The sequence below is a fragment of the Pinus tabuliformis genome, chromosome 3_1, assembly GCF_031772625.1.
Source record: "Pinus tabuliformis cultivar Carrire ecotype Pingquan chromosome 3_1, CPIR1, whole genome shotgun sequence".
In the NCBI taxonomy this organism is placed as follows: Eukaryota; Viridiplantae; Streptophyta; class Pinopsida; order Pinales; family Pinaceae; genus Pinus; species Pinus tabuliformis.
In genome coordinates this window covers 985,303,661-985,322,051 of record NC_142301.1, presented here as the reverse complement: position 1 = coordinate 985,322,051, position 18,391 = coordinate 985,303,661, and the positions used below count along the sequence as shown (strand labels likewise).

Sequence of the window (18,391 nt, the reverse complement as noted above, 5' to 3'; positions counted from 1 at the left end):
GCATGGTTGAATGGTGTTTTTTACTATTTATGTGATGTCAATTTAAGTTGATATAATGTTAATGATAATAAATTCTATGTAAATTTAGAAAAGACTAATTGGTGAGAAATATTGATTGAAACCCCTATAAGTATTTCCAACAATTGGTATCATAGTGGGTTCCTTCAGTTGCAACTTAACAAAAGGAAGGAATATCAAATGTGAATCAAGATGGGAAAGTATAGGAAGGAAGCCAACAAGAATTCAAAGGAATCAAAGGATGTCCATCATATTGAAATATTTTCAAAACCTATTACAACTAACAAAGAGAAATAGGTTTGTACAATTCCTATTGTCCCTCAACTATACAAGATTTTTTTTTAATTTGCCTTTAATCACCACTTCTATAAATTAACTTAATGTGATGATAGTAAGTTGCACATATTTCAATTAGGGTGATAATAAAGGGAAGTTTAATGTCATATTTTCCATAACCATACTCTCATTATGTACCCATTCCTTATATATATACATCCTACTCTTCTACATGTGATATTTAGGCAATCTATATGAATTTCAATGTTTCATAGTTGATTTAGGGTATTGTTTACTTGTAACTTATTATTTTTATTAATACTATTGAGATTTCTCCAAGAGGGTCAAACCTTTAAATATTGTTAATATACAACAATTTGTATATTTGTCCTTTTATTTCAATAATCGTTTTCATTTTAATAGTGGGATGGGGTATTTGTTTTACATGCGAAGTGTCATCTGATTTAAATTCCATCTGGAAGTTCAATAAATGTTTTAGTTACAGGGAGAAGGACTATTTTATTTCCATTAAACTAGAATTTTGTTGATGCATTGATGTATTTTCTTTTAGTTATGGCTTAAGAGTATTCTTGGTTTACCAAAGCTTATGAAGCATATATTTGTTCTTCCTCTGATATTTTGTTTTTGTATTGACTAGAGATGCTTCTGGATATTTTGTAGTTAACATTGTTTATTCTCTAAGATAAATATTACTATCCACCTGGAATTTGTAACTCATTAAGGAAAAATGTATAGTACAGTTCACTATGCTTATTCCTTATAATCTGGAAATTGTTCGACAGTAGTCTTAATTCCAAACCCACTGTATTTTTTTCCCTTCTCAAAAATTACATCCTAATCCCATAACATCGATTTCGACTTAACTTCTATAGTTAATATGTTGTCAATTCTTGTTATAACCTAGATTATACACATTCTATGGAAATCAGGGTCGTATTATATTTATATACTCGATTCCTACTTCCAATCTTCTCCCCCTTTCAATCCTATTATGAAAATTTCTAGCATATTTATGGTAGGGCTTCCCTTCATGGGCTTACCTTCATGGTTGAACCTCGTAAGGTGGATGATATAGTCTCATGATGAAATTATTAGTTAAAGATTTACACCAGAATCCTCATCTATGCACTCCTTTAAATAATTATTTCCTTAATGTCGTTATCATCTTTTGGTATCTAGGAATGTGTGTATATGTTTTCTTCTTATATTCATCCAATATCATTTGTTTTAAACCATTTACATTGGGAATATACAATCTATTTCAGTAGGTTAGCAATTTTTTAGAATTTTCTACATATCTTGGAACTTCCATTTGATGTAATTTCTGTTGAATTTGACATATTTATGATCTTGTTGTATTGAATTTTTAATTTGTTCCACAAAATTTTTACTAATATGACTAATAGATACTCCCATCAAAGCATGTGCATGCCTACTTAAAGCATCTACTATGCCTTTAATATCAAATTCGAACTCACTGAGGAAAGTTAGCCACCTTCTTGTCTAGCATTTAGATCAGGTTGGATGAAAAAATATTTTAGGATGATGTGACTTGTCACCAAAGTAATTTGTTTCCTGTCAAATAGTGTCTTCACATGTTTAGAGAATATATCACTATCGGGAGCTCTCAATCATACACATCATAATTATTTTTTTGTCATTTCATTTTCTAGGCTCATAGGCTATTACTACATTTTCCTGCATCAAAACTCCCCCAAGACCTTCCAAACAAGCATTAGTGAAAAAAATGAATTCCTTATTTGGATTTGAAATTTTCATAATAGGGGCTACAGTCAGTAATTGTCTCAATTTTTCAAAACTTTCCTTGCATTTGACTGTCCATTCAAACTTTGTTCCTTTATTCTACTAGGAAGTTATGGGGTAAACCAATTATGAGAAACCCTCTATAAATCTTTGACAGTATCCTATGATCACCATAAATGAGCTAATTGTTGAGACATTGTGTCATAGATTGTCTCTATATCAAAATCAACCATGGTCCAACGTCACATTGTGACAAAGATTGTCTCATAATGAAAATCAACGATGGTAAACAATGGTCAACCATTTTTATTTTAGGGTTTTTATAATATTTATCTTTTGGTTTTTATACCTTGGGTTTATAATATCAACCATGGTCATCCATGGTCAACCATGGTCCAATGTCGCATTGTGACAAAGATTGTCTCAATATGAAAATCAACCGTGGTCAGCCATTGTCCAATGTCACATTGTGCCAATGGTTGTCTCAATATGAAAATCTATCACTCTCAACCATATTCCAATGTCACATTGTGACAAAGGTTGTGTCAATATGAAAATCAACCGTATCAAAAATGGTCAGCCATGTCATTTTAGGGTTTATATACCCTGATTTATAATATTTATCCCTTGGATTTAATATTATTCCCTTGGGTATTTAGTATTAATCCATATTCCCTTGGGTTTCTAATATTTATCTTAGGGCTTATATACCTTAGATTTATAATATTAATCCTTTGGGTTTAATATTATTCCTTTGGGTTTAGAATACCTTGGGGTTTTAATATCTTGGGTTTATTATTTAATATCTTCTAATTTTTTAAATATTTATTATAATTTAATTTATTTATTTTTATTATAATTTAATTATTTAATAATAATATTAATTGCTAATAGTAGCAATTTTAATTAATAACAACAATCTTAATAATAATAATTAGTTAGTAATAATAATAATTATTTGGTAATAATAATATTTTTTTTACTAATAATAATTATTATTATTTTAAAATAATAATAATAATAATAATAACAATAATAATTTTTATTATTATATATCTAATATTATTAATCAATTATAATAATTAATTAATTAATTAAAAATTAAGTAATTGTAAATAACATTTAATATTAAATAATAATTATAATTATAGATAAATAATTACTTTTTTTTTCTTTTTTTTTTTCGGAGGGACTGGGGTTAGAGCGATGGAGGTGAATCTGTCAGTTAGGGTTTCTGAGAAAGCTTGCTGCGCCGTTGCGGCCCTGAAAGGCTTGACTGACCATGGATCGGCTAGTTGCATAGCCGAAGAATATATTGGAATCGGTGTCTATCTCAGGTTCTGGGCCGGAGCTGCTGGGGGGAAGCTGCGTTATGTTTTGAATCAGGAGAACCTGCAACTGTTGTGCCATCCCTCTTTCAGGACGCAGGAGGTTTCTCTCAGAGCGGCTCCAGGAATCTTTTGCTTGGAGCGTTTCACGCCAATACAACAGATTTTTACCCAGTATTCGAAAAATTCGCACTCCTCAGTGATTGCTATACTTGGGTATGGCAAATCTGAAAACGATCATGGAGGAAAGAGGCATCTGGCAGTTACTATGCCTCAGTTCGAAGCGCTATGGTTTAGATCTGCGGACTTAGGGCGGCTTTTGATTGGAAGAAGAGCAGACGGGAGTAAGGAAAAGCTCATGCGATGTATGAAGTTTTTACTGCCCTTTGATGTGCCGATCTGGGCCCATTCTCCCCCGACGATGTGTCATAACAGAGGGATCAAAGAGCAGATTATGCAAAAGAGTGACAAGCAAAATAGGAGCCCCGACCCGGCAAATAGCTCTTCAGATCGGGTAAAACCTTGCAGATCCGGGGCGGATCATACTGATTCGGCAAAATCATTAGCAGATCCAGACAAGTTCAAGAAAAATCAATCAAAATCTGGGTCAGATCTGGAGGCATGTTTGCAGCTAGAGCAGGTAAAAATTTCTTGTTTTCAGATCTTGATTAAACCCCCTCAGGGAAAATCTTGTTTAGTTTGGGTTCATGCAGGAAGCACATCACTGCAGTTGAAACAACAGATCTGGGCTGAAATGGGTTATCCAGTTCAGATCCAACATCTGATCACTGGAAGGAGGACTCTCCAGGATATCAGATCGATTGATAGCTATGAGATTGGGCCTGGATCAACCATAACATTAAATTTCAGATTAAGAGGAGGAGCTATGCCTCAGGGACAGCCAAGGGCTCCACCTAAAGGACAACAAAATGGAGACAAAGGAAAAAAAACTGCACCATACAAAAACATTCTTCAGGGCAGCAGAGACGCAGGGCCATCTTCAGATCCAAGCAGAAACGAACCTAGGCCATACATTGTGGATCAGGCAGAACAAACCCCTGCTTTAAATCTAGATTCTACAGGGCTTGACGATTTCGTTCAAACCTATGAAACACAAGCACTAATCTGTCGATTTAACAGCTATTGGCCCAAACCATTGGATCTATTCCATTGGATTTTTACCAGTTGGACCATGGAATGTGAGATCCACCTATGTTCTAAGGGGATTTTTATCGTAAAATTTACATCCCAGGAGGTCAGAGATACAGTCATCAGTATAGGTCCATGGTTCTGGGGAACTTCGGGGCTGTTCATGACCCCATGGTTCCAGGATTTTGATCCAAACAAAATGACAGTCACCAGAATGCCAGTCTGGGTCAGACTATACAACCTTCCTCTGCACTTCTGGAACGAGCGTGTCTTGGAAGGCATTGGAAACAATATAGGAAAATACATTAAATCAGATATGGAAAGGATCGATGACAGGAACTATACTTTTGCACGCATTTGTGTGGAAGTAGATTTAAGTAAGGGGCTGCCGGACAGTATTAAGCTAATCTACAAACAGCAAAATTGGCAGCAAGTTCTAGATTATGAAAACACGGCATTCAGATGCAGGCTTTGCAGGCAGACCGGACACCTGCAAAACACATGCCCAGAAGCAAAGAAAAACAACAAAAAGCAGAAAGGGAAGCAGAAGAAAGGATGGCAATTCTCACCTCCAGATTCTGAGGAAGAAGAGTCAGAAGCAGAGGAGGAAGTGACCCCTGCAGAGAAAACTGAGATATCACAAGAAATGGAGAATCAGAAGGGAACAAGTCTACATGACAAGACAGAGATGACAAGGGAGGATCCAAGCACGGGAGGAACTAAACGACATCACCACTCTGATACTTCAGACTCAGATAAAGAAACCATCCCACAGAATTCAGAAACTCAGATTGTCATAGTTTCGACCGAGCCCTCTCAAGGAGAATGGCGTAAGGTTGAAAAGAAAAAGGGGAGAAAAACGTGAAGCATGAATCTCATATGCAGATGAATTTTTGTTCTGTTTCTCTTTTTCTCTCTCTTTCCTCTCTTCTCATTTTCTCTCTTTTCTTTTCTTTTGCACGTTAGCCTTCTAACGTGGCGATGGTGCGAAAGCACGCGGGCCTAAATGGCGTTTGCAAAATTGTAACTTTCATTATTTTTTAATAAAAGTTACTGCTTTTTCCTTTGGAAAAAATAATTACTTTTAGTTATATGATAATAATAATATTTCTATTGCTATAGTTTTTTTGTATTATTATTTTTATTGATATATATTTATTAATGGTAGATATAATTGAAGCCTTTAGCTATATAAACAACATTAATATTTTTAATGTGGTTCTGCTACTATATATGTTTATATCTTATTTATAAGAATTAAAAAATAATTTCTTATTTATAACAGTTTAAGATGCTTGGGGATTGAGGTGCAGCTGGAGGGCACATAGAAAGTGACACCTCCTTCGACTGCCATGTTAATATGATGTGTTGACATGTGCTTTCCAGCATCAATGGAGCTCTCATAATTCCTCATTAACTCAGCCTTGCTGTACTACAACACAAAGGGGGGTTTTAAGACAACATTTAAGGCAATTTTTGGGTAAATTGTCTTAACTGGAGACAAAAGATAACTTGTGTATTGTCTCAAATATTTTCTTTAAGCGGGTGTCTCAAATTAAATTGTCTTAAAATATTGTCTCTATAAATACAATATATAACACAAGCATTTTTGTCACTCTAGAGACAATTTCATTTTTGTCTCTCTAGAGACAATAAAAAATTAGATAATACAACATCACTTTTGTCTCTTTAGAGACAATATAAAATAATAAATGTAGAATAATAGCTCACCATGGAAATAAATCAATATTAAAAGAATTTAATTAAAAATAAGCTACAATATCATTGATTAATTCATATCAGGACACAGTGGAATCGAACCACCAACCTCCTGCTTATAAAGCAGGTGCTCTTCCATTGAGCTAGCACCCTTTAAAGATTTACAATAAAAATGGCAATAAAAATAATAGCTATTAAAAACAATTTGGTTAAACAAAACAATAAAACAATTAAAATTAAAATAAAATATCAACAACTCGCAATTTTGATTAATTTTATTTCATTTATAATTACAATACAATTTTGAATTAAATAGTTAAAATAAAAATACATCCAAATTAAAATCACAACTAAAATTATATTAAAATATCTCAAAATAAAAATAATAAAAGCACTTTACAAAGTAGTCACAAGTCTCAATAAATTGGAAATGATATTTTTGAATGTAATGGTTGAAAGCACAATAGCTATATTTACATTAAAGTCAGACACAAAATAATAAAACAATAAAAACACTGGCAACACAAATATGCCAATAACTTTGTAATTTCAAGAGATTTTAAATCTCATAATTTTGTGTATCTTTTGCTAGATAAAAAATATATATGTACTAAATTCACCCCGAAAGAAGTGAACTCACCCATTTTTGTCCTCAACCAAAATAATAATAATAAGTTTATATTTAAATATATGAACCAACCAAGAATTAAAAGAATCAAATCAATAGATACGAATCACATTTAACAAACATAGTGCTAAACCTTCTTTCCTCCCCAAACATCCTAGTGGAATATATAAAAGCTAATTGAGGTTAAGGAAAAAAGGTGATGAATGGGTTCGTGAGTAAACAACAAAAGTTCAAGACCATGTTACACCCTTCTCAAAACTGCTTTCTAGATTATTGTAACATGATATGACAATAATATTAATGCCCACATTCAAATGGTGTGCATAGATAGATATTCATCCAACTAGATGGAAAACCCATATTTGTAGGCTTGTATACCTATTTTTTTAGCAGTTCAGCCATTTCTACCTATTTTTTTAGACAAAAGTATCCATTAATAATTAGAACATAGATTTTATGATAATAAAACAACCAATTGCCTGAAAAAAGAAGTACATTCTATGGATCTTTATATCAATTATAGGTTTGTCCACAATACCTATTTTTTTTCGCAATTCCTTGATCTCTTCTTTGAGTTTTGTTACTTCAGCTTCCAACTCAACAGTATATGCCTATAAACAAGGAAAAGTTCTAAAGTATTAATATTCCTAGATAAAAATCTAGCAGCAAATACCAAGTTTGTGAAACTAAGGGTTTTGTCAGAATGTTTGTCCAAACATAGTTGGGTCGTTAAAATAGAGACAAGCATCACAAAATTGATATCAATTAGCAAAACACAATAGTTATAGAAAAATCCTTTCATAATGTTTCTCCAACAATAGTTTATCAATCAGAACTGACATTTTTACAAAATAAGACAAATAGATTCCTATGCTCAGTTAAGAGATCAAGGACAGATTATTTATCTTAAGTTTAGAAGGGTTGAATTTTGAGGACAAGCTGAAAGAACTTATTCAAAACCAAGCACATGACGTAGCTTTCCTTCATTACAAGGTTTCGCACAATGTTACCCTCTAGCTCAGTTAAGACCTTTCAGACAAGCACATAGCCAAGACCCTCTTTCCTTCAGCTTTGTTGCTTCCTTCTGAAGTGTCCAGATGACCAAGAATACCATTTGGAGGGTTGGGATAATCCTACCCTCTACCTCAGGTAAGACATAAATGAATGTGCACGAAGACCCCTCTCTCCTACAACTATGTTGCATCCTTTTCGGAGCACCCAAGGTCACCAGGACAATTATGAGAAAAATCAAAGGAATACAAACCATGATATCAAAGATTTGTATGCCATAAGCAAGGACCTCGCATTCTCAAAATCCAGCCAAAAATAAGCAAGTCAATTATGCATCCAGTCCATTAGAAATGGCTTATAATTTACTTTTCAATCCTAATATCTTCCCTACTATGTAGGTAGGTACCTTAAGCCATAGAATGGATCTTAACATAGACTTATATGTAGTTAAAAGTACATTGTATAAGCTATAATGTTGGAGGGTTTTGATCAATCCAACAAATAAAATTGTAGAATGTTAAGGACATAATTACTCTTTCATGATCCTAAGATTAAAAGAAGTGATACTTACTCTTTCATGAACCTAAGATTAAAACTAATGACACAAACGCTATTTTTACCCCTAATTTAGGTAAAGCACAAAATAACATTTTTTAGCAGAAAATTAAAAAATTCTATGAAGAAAGACACAATTCATATTTCTATATAAGATTCAGTGTCTCAAATTCAAAATTTGATAGATGAAAACTATGCTTCTCATGTTTTACCAAAATAGATACTCAATTGAAATGAATCAGAGCATAACCTATAGTGTACACATAGCTCTTCAGTACCTGTCTCACATAAAAAATTGTAAAATAGATCACACGAGACCTTGCACATGGACACAATTTCAAAAAGTATAAATAATCACCTAGAACAAGAGTAGGATAAGTTTTCCATGAACCAAAAAAATTTCAGTATTGGGATTCTAGAAACTCCTCGCACATAACAAATAATAGAAAATAAGATAATAACTATAATTCTTAACTTATCTTTTAGGAAATAATAAGGTTTGTAATTGAGTTTGAGTTAGGTTTGTAATCTAATGCACCGACAAAATCCAAGAGCGAGTTTGAAGGGTAGGTTATGGTACGAGAGCCAACAATTTGGGCCAAGCAAGATTAGTTTTAGGATCAAAGGCTAAATCCAAGCCTCACATAGATCAGACACATACTCTCTCACTTATATAGTAAGGTGAAATCACTGGTACAAAAAGGGCTAGTTTTATATTAGTACGTTTGGATTAAATGATTTGATCTCCTGTCAAGAAGTATGCAAAAGGTCTCAGACAATGGCAACCTAAACTTAACTATGTACTCTTGAGCATGCATCTAGGGTAATGTTTATCGTGCTAAATGGGGCAAGCTTAAGATGAAACTGGCAAGAATGTTGCTATGCAATACTTCATGCTAAAACATTGTACATAGACATGTCCACTCATTCATTTTACAATCCATACATATCATAAACATATAATGATCAAAATGTTTTATTGATCATTTTACCTAGAAACACAATAGAAAGTGAAGAACTAGCTAAATTTCATAGAGGACACCTTGTATACAATACTTTCCTACCTTCAACACAAAGGTTTAAGTTAGCAAAGAAAAAATCCCTAATATAAGCATGATGATCCTTTATTTTTGGTGATTCCTTTTGCACTAATGGTGAAGCAAAACATCATAAACATCTAAAACCTAACTCAAGGTGGAAGAGAATAGTACCTACTCTTGCTACTAGGTTTTTGACATCACCAAGCTCATGTTATACTACTTAGTCTTGCTTTGTTAAACTAGATAATAATTGTGAGGTTGGTGCCATATGATGAGAAGCCCCAAATTCACATACCACACATTCCTAATAATTGTGTTGATAGAAAGGAAAGATACCATCAAGAAAACATTCTCAAACTTTGCAACAAACTTATCCAACTAAGTTTATATATATGCTACTACCTACTTTTGCTGTTGTTTCCACTTACACTTCTTCTTATCTAGATTCTAGATATTGTGATGAATAATGACCATGATTATGAGGAATTAAGCACTTATTTTTGCTCAAGTCATTTCCTAACTATGAGGTTGACTCCTCACTTTTTCCCTTACCTTTGCTAGGTCCTTTAACTTTGCCATTATTTGTCTAACCAAATAGAACAAGGTTCTCGTAAGTGCCCTTATTCAATGTGAGGAAGGTTCTCATGATCACAAACACCTTTAACAAATGGTTCCCATGAAGTTAGGAATCCATTTAGTGCCATGTTCACTCGCTTTAAATCTACAACCTTCTCCACAACTATTAAAAGTTGACCATGAACTTGTGTGCCCTGCATAAGGTAACTATTGACTAAGTCTGATTAGGTCATCTCTATGGATCTAAGATTGTTTCACAATATCACCTTCCTATTTATGTTCTCACTTTGCTAGAGGCCCACTAGGGCATAAAAAATATCCTTTATTGTTTTCTTCTCGTATATAGAGGGATCAAATGATCCTTTACGACATCCATGATCATCCACTTGGACTTAACTTTTGTCCTCATCTACACTACCAACCACTGTAGATCTATTGGTGAAGGCACGATATCCTAGATATCAGTCTTTTAATAAGAGCATAACCCTTAGTTTCTATAACAAAAAATGAGGCACTATAAAGTCTATCCTCGAATCTGAAGCTAGCTAACACCATCTTTGAGATCCAATATGAAAACACATAGATCTGAAATTTAGTCCTTCAAAGTCATATGGAAACCATCTAACTACTGGTCCATCCTTCTAACAATTTCTTTACCACTATAAATGCTGGAGAATTTCAATCAGAACAAGGAGGGTTGTTGGGCAACAAGTCCCTCCTTGAGTGCAAAACATATAAGGAAAGCATATGTTCAGCTTAAGTTGGCTAAGCTTGATGGCATTGTGTAAACAGGTGATAGATGAAGTGTTTTAGGTTTCTGATGTTTGGGTTTCATTGTATGGCAGATTTTTACCCTCCACCTCGAGGAAGGACTGTTATCTAAGAACATCATCCTCAAATCCTGCCTAGAAATAATGCAATTGAAGAATGAGTCGTGGACAAGGATAACTCTCTTTTGGTTGAGGATCTTGTCACTTTGCCATCTCTGTGGATATGAAACAACAAGACTTGCAAATTGTTAGGTGCCCACATCCTCCACAACCAAAGTCTACAAAGGGATTGACCTTAACTATAAAACTCAAGGAAAATGAAATTTTGGTCCCTTTACAAGCTAGGTATCCAAATAATTTTTCATAGAGGATGCTTTTTTATGGGGCAGTAGTAGAACCAGACAACGTGATTATGTTAGTTAAAGGATTGAACCTGAGAAGAGGTAGGATTTCTGATACTAATAATCTTTTCTGTATTTTTGGTTCCAATTTGGACACTGGTTTGTTTAATGGAATGGATTTCAAGAGATGGGGCACCATGAATTTGGGTAGTAAGGTTTTTAAAACCAAGGTTTCGATGGCTACTCATGATGTGATCAAATGTGAGAAGCCTAATGGCTTAGAAATACAAGAAAGTCAAGGGTTGGAGGCTTATGTATGAAGATCGAGGAGTGGTTTGCTTTCGTCTATAGCTAGGATTGAAGTTACATCCATGATGAGCTCCAAACCTGTGCAGATGCTTAGGTCTCTCCATCTCTGTGCATACATAATGCTTTGGAACCAAGCTCCATTTCTCAGAGAATAGATCATGTATCATGGCTATCTAGGTGTCCAGCGATGGTTTCTTTATGATAAGAATAGTGATGACAATAGTGAAGTGAGAGCCTGTTTGGTTTCCTTCAACGTAAGTAGACATATGTGGCCATGGATTAAAACCCAAGAGGCTGGATTCTCCTATTGTGCATTGCGAGCTCGCCAAGAATGTCAATGGGTGGGTTTCATGGACATAGATAAATTTCTGAATCCTATAAAATATATTCAGAATGAGACTATGCCAATAGATTCTACTCAAATATGCCCTTACAATCATGGAAAGGCTAATTAATAATGCAACATTTGCATATCGAGGCTTATTCAAAATAGGAGAAATCAGATTTGATTGTCATAGTTTTGGCCCAACTAGATTGAAGAAACATCCAGATGAAGAAGTGATAGCAGGTTAACCTTGTAGGCTGAATAGAATAGAGGGACGTAAATCTATCTTTCTCTTATCTGAATTGAACCAAATCCTGATAAAAATAGTCCATTATTTTCATCTCAGACAGAGATATTATTACATGAACCATCGGCGGACTAATTATTATGGCAGATCAGTATATTAAAAAACTATTTATAGCATCGATGCCTTTCTCACATTGATCATGGACTAAGTTGTTGAATCTCACACTAATATGCAATATAAGTTGTTGGAAGCTTACCAGAGTCATTGTAGTCGACGTCGAAGAGAAACAATTTGATCCAGATGCTCAAGAGGAATTTCTTCTCATTCTTGAAGTGACTTTGCTTCTTGCCGGGTTTCGTTTGTCTATATCATTAAACCTTTCCCTTAATTGAAGCTCTGTATAATCTTATCATGTATCACTCATTCGTATGAAAAATCTTCTCTGCTTAATTATGCTTTTTGATTGGAAGAGCACTTCTCCAACAATTGCAACAGAATCTCTAAATTTAAAAGCCAAATTCTTTGTACTCTAACTATCAATGAAGATTTGCAGCAATAATTGTGCATTATCTGTTAGTTTTCCCATGAAGTTGATCGATGTCAAGAAAATCTTACTGATCAAATGCAATATAAATTTTGGAAATAATTTTTTGCAGTTAATATTCAAAGTTTCAATCCATCTTTTGACTGTTCTATTTTTATCAAGCAATAGTTTACTAATTATATCTCTCAATGGACCATAAAAGTTTTCGAAGCTTCCTTCACATCTCGGTTGACTCTTTGATTCAAACAACCACGAATGGAAAAATTCACCTTGTTTCCCTATCATGAATTTGATGAAAAAAGACCATGCAAACACAGACTTGTCAATAAATGTCTACATGAAGATGCCAGAAAGAAAAACTTCTCAAGAAGAATGAGGAAAATATGAGGGGAAATATAAACAAAATTGTCCTAGCTGCTAAATGTAGAACATAGGGATTTTTCAAAGCCTTTGACCAGAAACATAATTTTATCATGAAAACTGATTTTTGGAAATGTATTTATGTGTAGCCAGAGCATTTAATCATTCCAATAGTGTATGTCATCGAGGCATGCACTAATTTTCTTTAAATACTTTGAAACCGGATCCTTCAGTATAAAGTGAAGTACTACTTGCAATATTCAATCTGGCCAAGAGTTAGAGGTCTTTGCATCTTTGATACAATATCATTTGAGATGTCTTGAAGAATCAAAATAGCTACTGCATCTTCCCACAAACTAATAATTCTTTGATGTTTTTAGTTCTGTGTTTCAAAGAGAAGAAGAAAGAAAAGAAATGTTCTTTATAATCATTCAACACTCCATCAAACTTTGTTTCGTGCCGTAACCCAATCAGTCCAGTCAAGTGCTTCATATTTTTCAAAGATTTCAAAACCTGATACATTTGAATACATAACTGTCCATCAAACTTTGCAACCTATGGCAAACCACTTTGTCTAGTCAAGAGTTCAATATTTTTTAGAGTTTCTGAAACTTGAAACCTTTTAAGTAACAGATAAGATAAGATGGTCCTGTATAAGATAAGATAATTTTATTAATGTCTAATAAATGACCAAAAAGGTAGGCCACTGGGACTAAAGAAGATACGTCCAATGTGAATTATAATGTGGGAGTGCCATAGAAACTCCTCCATAATGCTTAAAAGAAAGAGAAAGAAAGCAAAAATACTGCAGCATGATAAGTTTCCAACCAAGCAAACTACTAGGTCTAACTATAACCAAAAGATATATACATATAGCAGTGGTATATACTATAGATGCAATTATACCATGGTAGAGTCCAAGACTTGAAATCCGAAAATCTTGGTGGTGAGACTGTGAGAGAGTTGGAGGTAGAGATAATGTTTAGTTCTCTCGATCCTCGTGACTGATAGTTGGGGCATCAAGGAACCGAATCACTGTTGGAGTCATCAGGCACCATGAGGGGATCTGGTTGTATGACCCTGAAGAGAGCGGGCCATGTAAGAGATAGGAAACCCCACTCTCTTACCATCCAAGGTCAAAGGAACCTGGGGTGAGGGGGAGGGGGTGTGGGAGAAGTATAACAAAGGCAAGAGATATCAATATTAATTTAATAAATTTAAGAATCCTAATTTAGATAACATATAACAAGGCAAGAGCTAAGAACATTAATTTAGAAAAGATAAGAATCCTAATTCAGGTAACATAAGGTGAGATACTATTTTGGGGAAGATAAGGATGCAACTAGGGGGAGGGGGTGTAGCAGAAGTTTAAGAAAGGAAAAATATAAGAATTTTAATTTATAAAAGATAAGAATCCTAATTCAGATAACATAAGGTGAGATACTGTTTTGGGGAAGATAAGAATGATAAGAATGCAAATTTGGAGAAGACAAATTAATACTATGTTAAGAGAAGATGAGAAAGGGTATTTCAGTAGTCACTAGTAAGAGCTGCTAAAGCTTATCAAAGCCATGGAAAATCATACTCAATATGTATTACTGGAAGCATCTTCTAAGCTGGAATTAGTTCTTTGTTCCTTAGGTATCAGTATTACAACATAAAGAAATCAGTTAGGAACTTGACAATATCTTTTCACTTCAAGAATGACTCTCTTTAAAGGGGTTCAAGTTTCTGCTTTTAGACTCCTTTTAGCTTTAGCATGGGAAAAAAACTGAAATGGGAAAGTGCTAAAAAATTCTTGTGCATATCAAGATGTACAACTCCTAATCTGACTATGAACCCGACATATTTTCCATTTTGACCTAGGCACCTAACGAAACAAACAAAAACAAAGTGCATTTACTTAGATAAAAAGAATAAAGGTATCTTAAACCATTTTAAGTAGCAACCAAACCCCTTAAACCCTATATGCCTAACCCCTTAAACCCTATATGCCTAGTAAGAAGCAAGTAGAGAAGAGTTCTAAACTCAAAATTTGATGTCTTTTCCTTTTATGTCCAAATAGAGATGTGGAAAGTGTGGATCATGTTTGCATACAATATAAGCCACATCCATCAATCAAAAGTTGCCAAAGATAGACAAAATTCGTGGAAGGGTAACTCAAACATTAATTTCTTTATTTGCTTTTGTTTTTAACGTACAACCAAACCTTTTGTTTATTAGGCCATAAAAAAAGGAAAGGGAGAGTTAGTCTGCTTCTAGATGCTCAGCCTTGTGGTCTAGCACTTCTGCTATGAATTTTCCTTGACAAATAGTATTTTTCCTTCTTAAGACTAAAGATGTAGAAAATTTTACAATATTTGGTAAACCAGTTTGACAGTTTAGCAGTTGACAAAAATTGCTTGCCACAACCAAGCCCTCGCCCTTGACAAGATAAGAGGTAAAGGTGCCCACCATGCAAGAAGACATGATACATTGAGCTCTATGTGAGAGAGATCCAAACCGTAAATGACTGATTATATGTGTCACAATATGACATTTTGCAATCGTTTATGGGAAAGTGGGGCATTTGCACAGAAATGAATTTCACGACGAGGTTGGAAGAACAATCTACTGATCTCTGAATGGACCAACTTTGCATAGCTTAAGAATTCCATCATACATTCATACTCTTAGTCATCTTATTTATTGCTCTGCATACAGAGCTGCTATGACCAAGTTGGATAGGTTCTGAGCAGGTAAAATGCCAATTTCAGACCATTATATACTGTTGTTTTCGAATGTTATAGTTATTGTTACATGGTTATATAATTAGTGGTGGCTGGAAACCGACGAGATGTCTGGACGAAGGCGCAGAAGACTTTATAGTGAAACCTGTGAAGGTCTCAGATGTAGGGCGACTGAGGAATTATATGGATAGAGTTCAGGAATAGGGCAGGCACTGCCACATTAGTACATTAAATTGAGATTTACATATCTGTGCTACATTTTGAAATATTTTTGGAATTTGTAGTCATTTTTAAATATTTGTGATGCACCATATAGTTGATCATATTATTATTAATATTTACATAGGAGAACAATGGTAAATTAACACTGCTGTTTACATAAGATTTCAACCGTAAATTAACACTGCTGTAATCCAAAGGCAAATAAGAAGAAAATTTGTAAAATATGAAATCTGGTGTTGAACTCCAGAGTATCTGAGCATCCGAATCATTTAAGGGTGAGATTTGGATAGATGAATATCTTCCTCAGGAAGAATTACCTCACGTCAATATGTGAAGAAATGAGAATAATTTCATACCCAAATCAAAGCATGACCAATGTCCCAAGGACCATCACCCTCAAGTTAAGTCTGAAACACAATGGAACTCTAATATGTTTTGCAGCGGGAAGACGTATAAATCACCCCAAATGCAAGAGCAAGACCATCAATTTGGGTAGATTAATGCGAGTAAATTCCTCAACGAAGGTTTCCTTGTGTTGATAACTTTTTCTGTTATGTGTAGGGTATCGTCCTTTGAAAGCTGTACAAGCTATGTTAGGATGAGAAGGGCAAGATAAATATTTACGTCCATGGTGGGTTTTTTTGAGCTTCCATGCTTGGAACTTCATATCTATCTGTATGGAATGTAAATGTGTTTCAATTTGTTCAAACTCATTTCGACAATGCTCATTAATGTATTAATGTTTTAAGACGAGAAGAGAGTAAGATGAGTCATTTTAATAATTAAAAAAATTATTTATATTTAATGAGGTATTATTTTGCATTATGAGTGAAGTTAAATATATATGAAAGAATATAATCCATTTTAATATATTTTATTTATTGAGGCTAGAGAGGCAATTGTCGGAGTAACATCTAGTGCCTGGAAAATGTAATTTGAAGCATATGTAAGCAATTACATATGATTATGAAAATATTCAAAGTCCGACAATAATAAAATTTAAAAAAAGAAAAGAGACTGTACAAAGATTTCAATACTAAAATGCCTCAGTGAAAGAAAAAAAGTCAGATCTCTTAAACTAGGATGGATGGCTTCCATGAAGAAAAGAGGCATACATAAAATGTTTCCATGAAACTTAATATTGAGAAAAAAAGTGCGACTAGAAAAGAGGCAGTCATGAAACATTTCCAAAAATAAATTGATACTTAATATTGAGAAAAAATTGGGACTCAAACTACAACCAGGATTTACGTTACCATCTAGATAGTTTTTTTTAATATGATACTCCGGATTGATCACATAATTTCGTGTCTATGTTTCCAAATATAAACTGATACTTAATATTAGGAAAAAAGTGAGACTCAAACTATACCAGGATTTACCTTATCAAAAAGTGAGACTCAAACTATACCAGCATTTACCTTATCATGTAGATAGGCTTTTTTTAATTATACTTTGAATTCATCACATAATGTTTTTGAGTCTATGTTTCGATCTAGCAATTGTAGCTCATTATCAGAACACTTGGGCCACACTTGCTGGCTAGAAAACGTCAACTCAAATATATTATGTGATGGATTCAGAAGTATCATGTAAAAATATATTATCTTCAATGTGTGAATAGTGATGGATTCATAGCATTTACACGCGTGAATACAATTGCCTTTCAAACAGGCTTTGCTCTGGCTCTCGTTTCAAGTTTCGTTCTTGAGTTTCATTCTTGAGCTCTCAATGAACGATCTGGAATAAGATCTACAGGTATTTGTAATAAGTTTCTGGTTTGATTTTCTTAAGTATACAATTCTTAAAAAAAATCTCAATGACTTTGATACTATAATAGAGTTCTTAAAAAATTCCCTCACCATTTAGTTAAGTTTTTCTCACTTGACCACTTTAAACTGAACATTTTGTGAGTCCTTTTGTTCGTTGAAACTATTCAATTTCTTTTAGTTTTTAAAATAAAATATTTTTTATTTTTTTATTTTTTAATTACATAAGAAATTATAAGTATGTAGGCTATCTTAAACTAAAATTCCAAACACAACTGAATCCTAAAGCTCATAAAATAAGCCCATTTTCCGGGTATTTTCCTTCCCTCCCTCCTCGTATGTGGAACTAGATTTTGTGAGCAGATATTGTAACAATATTTTTATCATTTGATTTGCACTTTTAAGAAGAGTTCAATTTGCTTTGGAATCGTCAATCTTTCAATCTTGCTTACATCACTCTGGATTACTTCTTTAGTGAACAGAAGTTTTGTTTATATCTCCACCATGGTCATTACCATTATTGGACTGGTACTGCCTTGCATTAGCACCTAATTGATCCCCTGAAGCCCTAAACCTGCTCATATCCAGTATGTCCTCGTTTCTTCTCGTTTCTCTACATGTAAGTTTGGGATTTTGGTTAGCAACGACGAGATATTGGAGCAATGAGCAAGTTTAAGGCTTCAGGGGAAT

General features: G+C 33.8%; 1 non-coding gene and 1 pseudogene across 1 annotated transcript; one reads left to right on the top strand and one right to left on the bottom strand.

The window, feature by feature from the left end:
* Positions 1 to 4,755: 4,755 nt before the first annotated feature.
* On the top strand, positions 4,756 to 12,237 carry LOC149191149 (glycosyltransferase family 92 protein RCOM_0530710-like; annotated as a pseudogene).
* Positions 6,357 to 6,428, bottom strand: TRNAI-UAU (transfer RNA isoleucine (anticodon UAU)). The gene has a single exon. It is a non-coding gene; the product is annotated as a tRNA-Ile (tRNA).
* Positions 12,238 to 18,391: the final 6,154 nt, after the last annotated feature.